The sequence below is a fragment of the Garra rufa genome, chromosome 16 (genome assembly GCF_049309525.1).
Source record: "Garra rufa chromosome 16, GarRuf1.0, whole genome shotgun sequence".
NCBI classification, from domain to species: Eukaryota; Metazoa; Chordata; class Actinopteri; order Cypriniformes; family Cyprinidae; genus Garra; species Garra rufa.
The window spans coordinates 37,635,293-37,645,774 of NC_133376.1; positions in this window are offsets into that span (position 1 = coordinate 37,635,293).

Here is a 10,482-nt window from a genome sequence, read left to right on the forward strand (position 1 = left end):
CACACACACATACATACACCAAACAACAAAAAAATGGTGTAGGAACAATTTTCACTCTTTAATTGTTAGTAAATTTCACATTTATATATATATATATATATATTTTTTTTTAAGTACTAATATATATTAACAAAAAATTTAATTTAAATTAAAAAAATAATAAAATAATAATAAAATCAAAACTATTAAGATTTTTCAAAGTTGTGAATAAAACTTACAAAGATTATTCTATTTTGTATTCTATTGTATATGTAAATAAATTAAATCCATATAAAAACATACAAATAATTTTTACTACTAAGATAATAATAATTAAACTATTAAGAACTGATTTTTCTAGAGTAGATTACTAGAGTATATTTTACAAGAAAATACTAATTCAGTCGTTCTGCTTCAAAATTTCACATTTAATTCAATGTGTTACTTGCTGTTTCTTTGTAATTGTTTGAGATTCACTACCCATTTTTTTGTGTTGAAGATATAAATCAATAGTAATTTAATGAATTATACTCCTGTTAAAACTTGATTTTAATACAACGTCTTTATAAATTGGTGTTTTATGTAAATGATATCTCCACAGGTAAAAACCCCTTATCTAGTTGTTTATCTATCTAACAGTGACTCATTTGCCTCATTTGTGGCTGTATCAACTGCAGCTGAGCAATTACCATGTGTTTAGAGGGTGAGAACATACAGTACCTCAGCGAGGCTATAAACAGTGTCACTGTTCAACACTGTATGCGTTTTAATTACAAGTATTCATAAAATTATCTGATAACTGCGCAAATGACTAAACTAAACAACATGCTGCTATTAGTCTACGGCTTGTCATGATTATAACATGCAGCCGACAGAAAACAAACACCCACTGCAAGGTTTATTACTTTTCCGAAGGAGAATCATTTGGGATATGATGGACAAAAGGCATTATAAAAATGTTGTACATCCTTGTGTCTAGATGACAGGATAATAATTTGGTGTGTGGGTGGGTAAGATGGAATTGGGGATGTTTGGACTTGAGAAGGAGGAAGTGCACACTAGCTGCGTTGGAATCTATTGTGCAACGTATAGTAGGGAGGGCCTTCGCGTCTGCCTATATGGGACAAAGTCACTTATGATTTACGAATAGCATTTGGTGTATTGCGATGAAATGTTTGATTTTTTTATGTCCACGGAAAGTGTTTACTCTGATTTTCTGAACTTTTTTCTTTTTTTGGGAGGTAGGGGGGTGCATGAAATTGCTGCATCTGATGATACCATGACAAGAAGCAGTGTGATTTACAACACAAATGATATGATAATTGCAGGCTGGCAACTTTCAGGAGCTAGTTAGCCAGTTTTATGAACTGGAAGAGCTTGTTTCCTCTGCTGCCACCTGTTTGGTCTGCACCGATTGGCTGCGGGGCACTTGAGAAAAGGAAAGCAGCCACCCAATTATAGGGTACTGCCAGTCAAGTCTAGAAGAGTAATTGATTGCTTTTTGTGAATCAGTGTTAGGAGCTCTAATTAATGCACAATGACTGTTGCCGGTCCAAGATCCATGAGCTCAGGCGAAGGTGCTCGTCAGCGGTTGAATCGATCTTTCCAAAGTCAATTGCTTCTGACGCTGTGCTTTCGCAACAATATTTTGATTGGCGAGGCTTTTCTGTGTACCCATAACAGTCAGTGAGAGTTTTCTGTTTTGATTACAAATATTTAAATTATTGCAGACATGCCGCTTCGCCTCTTTGAAAACATACCAGCTTCTTTTGTCAGTGTCTGCGTGTTTGTAAAACACACAGACAGAGTAATTACACAGAAACATCAGTTAATAGCATGTTGAATGGACAAAGACTGTGAGGGAGTTGAAGGAATCATAACAATCATTCATGTTCAGTACCTTTTTGCAGATAGAATTCTCTCTTGTCTTTCACATGTCAGAGCTGACGAAACATGTAGGACCTTTGTTCATCACTCAAAGCTTTTGTTCGTGTGTTAACATCTAATATTAACTATTGTATACAGCTGAGATCAAAAATTTACATAAAATGACCCTGTTTAAAAGTACATACACTTGATTCTTAATACTGTGTTGTTACCTGAATGATGTAAATTCTTTGGTTTTTCAGCATTTTTGTGTATTTGAACCCTTTCCAACAATGACTGTTTGATTTTGAGATCCATCTTTTCACACCGAGGACAACTGAGGGACTCATGCAACTATTACAGAAGGTTTAAACACTCAGTGATGCTCCAGAAGGAAACACGACGCATTAAGAGCCAGGGGGTGAAAACTTTTGAATTTGAAGTTCAGGGTAAATTGAACTTATTTTGTCTTCTGGGAAACATGCAAGTATCTTCTGTAGCTTCTGAAGGGCAGTAATAAATGACAAAAATATGATATTTAGGCAAAATAAGAAAATTGTACACATCCTAATTCCGTTCAAAAGTTTTCATCCCCCCCCCCCCCCCCGACTCTTAATGTATTGTTTTTTCTTCTGAAGCAACAGTGAGAGTTGAACCTTCTGTAATAGTTGTATATGAGTCCCTCAGTTGTCCTCAGTGTAAAAAGACCTCAAAATCATACAGTCATTGCTTGAAAGGGTTCAAATTCGCAAAAATGCTAAAAAAAAAACAAAGAATTTGTGGGACCTGAAGGATTTTTCTAAAGAACAGCGGACAGTTTAACTGTTCAGGACAAACAAGAGACTCATGAACAACTATCACTAAACAAAACAAAACAAAACAAAACAAAAAACAAAAAAACACAGCTGTGGATCATTCAGGTAACAACACAGTATTAAGAATCAAGTGTATGTAAACTTTTAAAAAAGATTGTTTTTATACATTCAACTATTATTTTCTCTTGTGAACTATATGTACACGACTTTTATGTGAAATATCTTATTCAGGTCAGTATTAAATAAAAAACAAACATGCATTTTGTATGATCCCTCTTATTTTGGTAAAATCATTAATATTTTGCAGAATCTACAAGGTGTTTGTAAACTTGTGACCTCAACTGCATTAAAAGTAATATCAAACTTGCACTCATTGTTTACAGGAATAGTAGAACCAAAATATGCTGAAAATGTACTTATTCTCAGGCCATCTGAGATTTATAAATAAACAAATAAACAGATTTCGAGAAATTTAGCATTACATCACGAATGAATGGGTTCAGTCAGAATGAGAGTCCAAACAGCTGATAAGATGTTTTTTTTTTAAAACCATTGTTTCAGGCTAAAATACAAGTCCTAGTTGTTTCATCTGAATCAGGAGAAAAATATTACTATTTACAAGCAAAAACAGCAAAAACAATTAATATGTCTTTAAATTTTGATGTGGTAAGAGGATTGATTTTTTCACTCAAGAAAGAAATGTTATGGATTAAAAACTCATATTTTGACCAAAAGTGATGATTTAATGTTAAAACATCTTAAAATTCTGTCATTAATTACTCACCCTTAAGTCGTTCCAAACCTGTAAGACCTTGGTTCATCTTTGAAATACAAATGAAGGTATTTTTGATGAAATCCGAGAGCTTTCTGGCCCAATTCAAGATCCTGAAAGGTAGTAGCCTAAGGATATTGTTAAAATAGTCAATGTGACATCAGCGATTCAATCGTAATTTTATAAAATTATGACAATACTTTTTGTGCGCAAAGAAAACAAAAATAACGACTTTATTTAACAATTCTTCTTCTCGGTGTCACCCTAGCTACATAAAACTACGACTGAACTACTGATGTCACATGGACTGTTTTAACAATGTCTTTACTACCTTTCTGGGCCTTAAACATGGAAGGATCCTTGCTGTTTATGGAGGGTCAGAAAACTCTGGGATTTCATCAAACATATCTTAATTTGTGTTCTGAAGATGAATAAAGGTCTTACAGGTTTGGAACAACCTTAAAACGTTTTAAACATGCAGCTTGTTGCTTCACAAGATGTTAATTGATCATTCACTGCAGAGGGTCCATTGATGAGCATGTTGTTCATAATGCTGTATCTCTTTCCTGGCCCCATCACTCTTGCATTTTTGTCATTTTCCTAGACACACAGTGGGTTTTCTGAAGTGTGAGCTGTTGCTCCTTTGTTTCATGCGGTTCATGTAGAAAATTTGACGCTTGATTCCTTGCAAACAGCTTGAGACACTCCGACGTGTGTGTTAAAAACAGAAAAAGCAGGCCCAGCAGATGACTTTGACTGACAGCTGATAGAATGACACTTGCTGCTTTTTGCTTATCCCAGGAACAGTTTTGCATGGCTTTCACACAGACCTGTGACTAATTAAGTTAATCGACTTGTAGCCAGAGAAGATTGTGCATGCTCAACGTGTGTAAAAATATCGCAATTCTACAGTATCATAGCATGCCGATGATTAATAAACATTGATGAGCGCATTTCTTTCCCTGCCAACGCCTCTCCTCCCGGCTCAGCTATAAAACTGACGCGCGTCCCCATTGGCACTCACCAGACAGCGCGAATCAACACCCGACAGCAGGTTTTCTCCAATGTGATCACGCATCCCCTATTTGTGTTCTAGCACATTACTATTTAAGGGGCCCAGTCTGGTTCTGGGTGCAGAATTATGATGAAAAGCCGTGCTTCCGCATCACGGGCATCCGGTCGCTCTGACTATATTTATCAATCCCTATATTTATGGATGACAGTAAGGAGACTGACCACTGACAGTCACATCAGACTAAATGAGCTGACAAGTTTGCACTGCATCAGCAGCTTACACTTCTCTCTGAAGGTCATCATATGCTAAAAAATGAAGTGAGAGAAAAAAAATCCTTATGTGCTCCCAGTGGGCCATCAGGAAGGCCCTAAAATTACCCCTATAAATTCAAAAATGAAAAGTGTTTTCACGACACATCATCAATCGGCCATATTGGCAGCACTGAACATAAACAATGCCATTGAACCGAACGAAACTCTCATATTTTGCTGATTATTGCTGCTGTAAATGGTCAAGTATTGTCATGTTTGGGCTGTACTAATCGGTCAGACCTGGAAAAACATTTGAAGTACTACAGACTGAAAAAAGAGAAACAAAAGGTGTTTGTGGTTGGCAACATTCATGTTTGTTCTTATCTTTTCCAGTCAGGTAGGTGAAATAGTAAACTAATATCTTAATTAATACTGCTTGTACATATCTTTACCACATGTTAACTTTAGTTAGTCAGAAAATTGCACCCTTTCCTGCTTACATCCTTCTCTATATGATTTAGCAGCTTCCACATGTTTTTTTCCTGGGTTTAAACAGAATAAATTAGCAAAACAACGTATTTAGAAGTACATTAACCATGCAATCAATGCTGTTGTTTACATTTGAGTATCTCCAAAATGGCCGCGCATCCAGGTAGCTGACCAAACCGTGATGTAAAAAGTGCTGTAATTTTTTCACTGTAGCCTATACCACAGCATTAAAAAAAAACAAAATATGTTTGCAGATATTTAGTAAACATGTTTCATTCACATATCTTCGAAAAACCATGCTACAGCCAGTTATTCGACTTTGTGTTCGGTGTCAGAGTGTCTGTTTTTGTTTTGGTTTGTGTGACTCCGCCCACTGCCAGTTTACCCAATAGCTAGTATTTCCGACACCCAGCAAAAAACAGCGAAATGCAGCCATTTTAAGTCAGAAAAGAACTGTGAAACCCTAGAAATAGCTCTATGCTTAGAGGCATATTCCTGTTGTGTGTACTCAATCTGGCAACCCATGTTAATGTCAAATTTGAGGATAAGGGGGCAGGAGAAACAATGCTGTCCAATATTTTAAATTTGGACCGCAGTACCCATTTCAACTGCTAGTTGGCAATATTACACATTTCACCTTTAAAATTATTCGATATCTTTAGCATTATACTTAAAGCCCCACTAAGTAACTTTTTTTTTTTTTACCTTAAAATAATGTTTCCGAACTCGTGTCAGAGGTTCATCATCGCTTTGCGACTCTCTATCGGCCATAACAGCACTATGTAAGTTTGGGTAGTCGGGTCGCGGTTTTGTAGTTCAAATGAGACTACAAATGCGACTTGCTTCACGGCAGGCTTCACAAAAGGTTTTCATACTTTTATAAAGTCATACAACATACTCTACCTTGTCACTGGACATCGTTATTTCCAAAGCCGGTCCATAGCCTTTTAAACAAATAACGTGCATGTGACATGACGGTAGGCTAAATTATTTACGACTGCGGTAATGGACAATTCTGCTTCTAACCTGTAGAGGGAGCATTGAGGGAAAAGTTACTTAGTGTTGCTTTAAACTTCGTCCTCTTTCGCCATCTGTGGTTGAAACATTTTGATTATGTTACTTTACGTCAGTTGTGCGTTTGCGATAGTTCGCGAAGTCTCCATGGTTACCGCTAATCGCCACATCAGAGGATATCTGTCATGCTGCATCAAGATCAACAGACTGAAAGAAAATGTTCCAACACAGCTTATAAAGCAAGTAAGCAGTTCATATCTGTCATCATATTTGTCGCTGTGGTTCGGGTTTTATTTTTGGCACAGGCTTAGCTTTAAACTTTCTGCAGTTCGAAGTTTGGTTGTTTGTTTGTTTGTTTGTGTGTTTGTTTTGAAAGTGATTCACAAGAGGTCAGCAAGGGTTGCTATTTAGAACTGTTCGTGTTAAATGCTATCAAGTTGAAAAGGTTAAACAACGCTATTTATTTACAACATGCTAAAAGTTATCATCAGCACAAATAGAGGAGACCTGAAGATTCAAAAGCGAATAATTTAGGCGTGGAATTATCCGCGAAATCCGACCCGACAGATCAACATTTAATAGATTTACCGTAGTAAATGTAACGAAATTGAACACTATGTTTTGTACTCCCTCAACAATGGAGTTTCATTTATTTTTAGCCCAACTAATGTAGCAGCTTTATGTTATAGTTACTAATCCTATTGAAGTAAAAATAACAAATAAAACAAGTGTTATGGGCACAAAACACTGCAAGGACTACAAAGCACATTCTGTGACTTTAATTTAAATGTATATAAAAATGTTTTACACTTGTCGTTCTCATCACATTCTCAGTCTCTAAACAGGCCTTTACATACAGTTGAAGTCAAGTTTACATACACCTTGCAGAATTTGCTAAATGTTAATCATACATTATTTTTTGTATTTAGTACTGACCCGAATAAGATATTTCAAATAAAAGACGTTTACATATAGTCCACAAGAAAAAAATAATAGCTGAATTTATAAAAGCCACCCCTTTCAAAAGTTTACATACGATTGGTTCTTAATACTGCGTTGTTACCTGAATGATTTTTCTGTTTAGTGATAGTTGTTTACTAGTCCCTTGTTTGTCCTGAACAGTTAAACTGCCTGCTGTTCTTCAGAAAAATATTTAAGGTCCCACAAATTCTTTGGTTTTTCAGCATTTTTGTGTATTTTAACCTTTTCCAACAATGACTATGATTTTTGAGATCCATCTTTCAACCTGAGGACATTGGAGGGACTCATATGCAACTATTACAGAAGGTTCAAACACTCACTGATGCTTCAGCAGGAAAAACAATGCATTAAGAGCCAGGAATGTAAACTTTTGAACAGAACGGAAATGTGTAATTTTTTCTTATTTTGCCTAAATATCATGTTTATTTTATTTAGTACTGTCCTACAGAAGCTACAGAAAATACTTACATGTTTCCCGAAAGACAAAATAAGTAAAATTTACCCTGATCTTCAAATTCAAAAAGTTTACATTCCTGGTTCTTAATTCATTGTTTTTCCTGCTGAAGCATCAGTGAGCGTTTGAACCTTCTGTAATAGTTGCATATGAGTTCCTCAGTTGTCCTCAGTGTGAGAAGATGGATCTAAAAATCATACAGTCATAGTTGGAAAGGGTTCAAATACACAATAAAGCTGAAAAACCAAACAATTTGTGGGACCTAAAGAAATTTTCGGTCACACTTTATATTAGGTGGCCTTAATTATTATGTACTTAAAGTACAATGTACTTAATGTGGTCATATTGCATTGCAAAATACTTTTGCTTCTATTAAGGTGGGATATGGGTAAGGTTAGGGGCAGGTTTGGTGGTATGAGTAGGTTTCAGGGTGGGTTAGGGTGTAAGGGTTGGTTCAACAGTGGTAATTACAGAAATTAATTACAAATGTAATTACATACAGGTTTTTAAAAATATATAAATACAATGTAAAAACATGTATGTACACAATAAGTACACTGTACCAAATTATTAATTTTAATGTAAGTACATAGTTGTTAAGGCCACCTAATGTAAAGTGGGACCAAATTTTCTAAAGAACAGCAGGCAGTTTAACTGTTCAGGACAAACAAGGGACTCATGAAAAACTATCATGAACAAAAAAACACAGCTGTGGATCATTCAGGTAACAACACAGTATTAAGGCAGAAGGCAGAACAGCAGTTTTTTTGCCCCCGTTCTTAAAGATGAGCTGAAAAAAGTATTAAAAGAATTGCAGTTATTTTAATAATTTTATATCTAATAATATATATATATATATATATATATATATATATATATATATATATATATAATATTTATCTGATCATATTATAATTTTTTTTTTATTATATTATTGATTATTTTATATTTAACCAAGCAAAATTAAAATCTTTACAAGACAACAACCAGGATCATGAAAAAGCAACAGATGACTGATTACTGTCTGTGGAAATATTTCAAGCCGTGCAGGATGATATCTTGCTATTTAGCTGTAGGCCCACTGTATGATAAGCTTTAGATTTATAGCCAAAGTTTTCAGTAAATGTGGAAAATGTGTGGTCCCTCCAAGACAGAGCGGATGAAACACCAGCTATGAAAAGCATTAGCCGCAAGTGGGTATTCAAAGTGTTAAACTCAGAGGTATCGTGTGAGAGACTTTTGAGTATCTAACACTTGTTTCACAACGCTCCTTAATTGCTGCTTTAAGCGCAGAAGAACGTTTTAATATCAGGCCTCGGGTTAAGACTACGTTCCTCTACGCTTCATGAAAAGACACGGTATTTCCCTATTATCTGCTCCGTCTTGAATGTCGCTGTAAAATTCCAGCTCATCCGTTTTAATAAGCTGCAGTTAGCTTGTGTTGTCTGAAAATACGGCTTAAACACGGTAATTCAGGAAGGGAAATTGAGACGGGGATCACTTAAATTTAGCCTCAAATGGAGGCTAAACATGAAGAGGGAAAGCCGTTTGGTAAATGCTGCTTTTTGAACTCGACCTCGTGACTATTAGCGCAAATCAGTCCCGCAATTACAAACGTCTGAAGTAAGTAACCTCTCTAATGCAGCCGATAACATGGTGATTAATGCTGATTAACAAACTTTGCTAAATAGATATAATAAGGCAGGAGCACCTTTGTCATCAAAGGCGAATTTGCATTATGGTATAATTTCACCATCTCTGTTCAAAGGTGTCAACATTTACTCCAGTGTTGCTAATTAATTTTCTCCCAAACAGGATGGTTTTATTCAAATGAGCCAATCCCTTCATTAGCACACCTGTGCTCTGCTCCCTCATTAAAATTGGAATCCTGTAAATTTTTACATCCGCAGACAGTGGCTCTGTTACCAAATATTGAGCAAGGTAGCACTGTGTTAATTAATGTTATAACGAGTCGGTGAGTCAACGAGGACTGATTTGCATAACCTGTGCAAAAACAAAACCTGCCGATGAGTATTCGCTCGGTGCGATTGTCGGAGCTCTCTTTATAAAATACATTGCATTGTGTTATTCTCTACCCTCCGGCCCACTAACACGCGTACTGGTGCCCTGTGGAGAAAAAACGTATAGCAGGAAATATCAGAGAAACAATGGTTCATTAAAATGCGCTTCATAAGTCACACGTTGTCAGGGAGGAAATTGATATGATGAACTCTTTTCTCTTTTTTTTGAGCGCTATCAGTGTTCCACTGCATTATGTATGGAGGTACTTAATAACCAAGCAACAAGCCGTTAATCCGTTATTGCCACAGGCGTGCTACCAGTGTCTCTGAATCACAGGGGTCTGAATAACTCAATCCTGTAATCTGAATAACTTCAAAACATTTTTTATGTAAAAACATTACATAAAAAGAAACAGGGTTCACAACAGTAAATATGTATATGTCAGTACATTTTTATATATTTATATTTACATAAAAGTTTATTGTGCTTTTGCAGGGATTTTTTTTGTGTGGTAATTACATGAAGCTTCTCCTGTTATCTAACAACTAAATATAACAAATATGTCTTTTTTTTATTTTACAGAATAGAATGAATAATATGTTAAAATAAATATCAAAATATATTTAAAATTATATTAAATTATATACATATGTGACCCTGGACCACAAAACCAGTCATAAGGGCCAGTTTTTCTGAAACTGAGATTTATACATTATCTGAAAGATGACTAAATAAGCTCCATTGATGTATGGTTTGTTTTAATATGACAATATTGGGTGAGATACAACTATTTGAAAATCTGGAATCTGAGGGTGAAAAAAAAT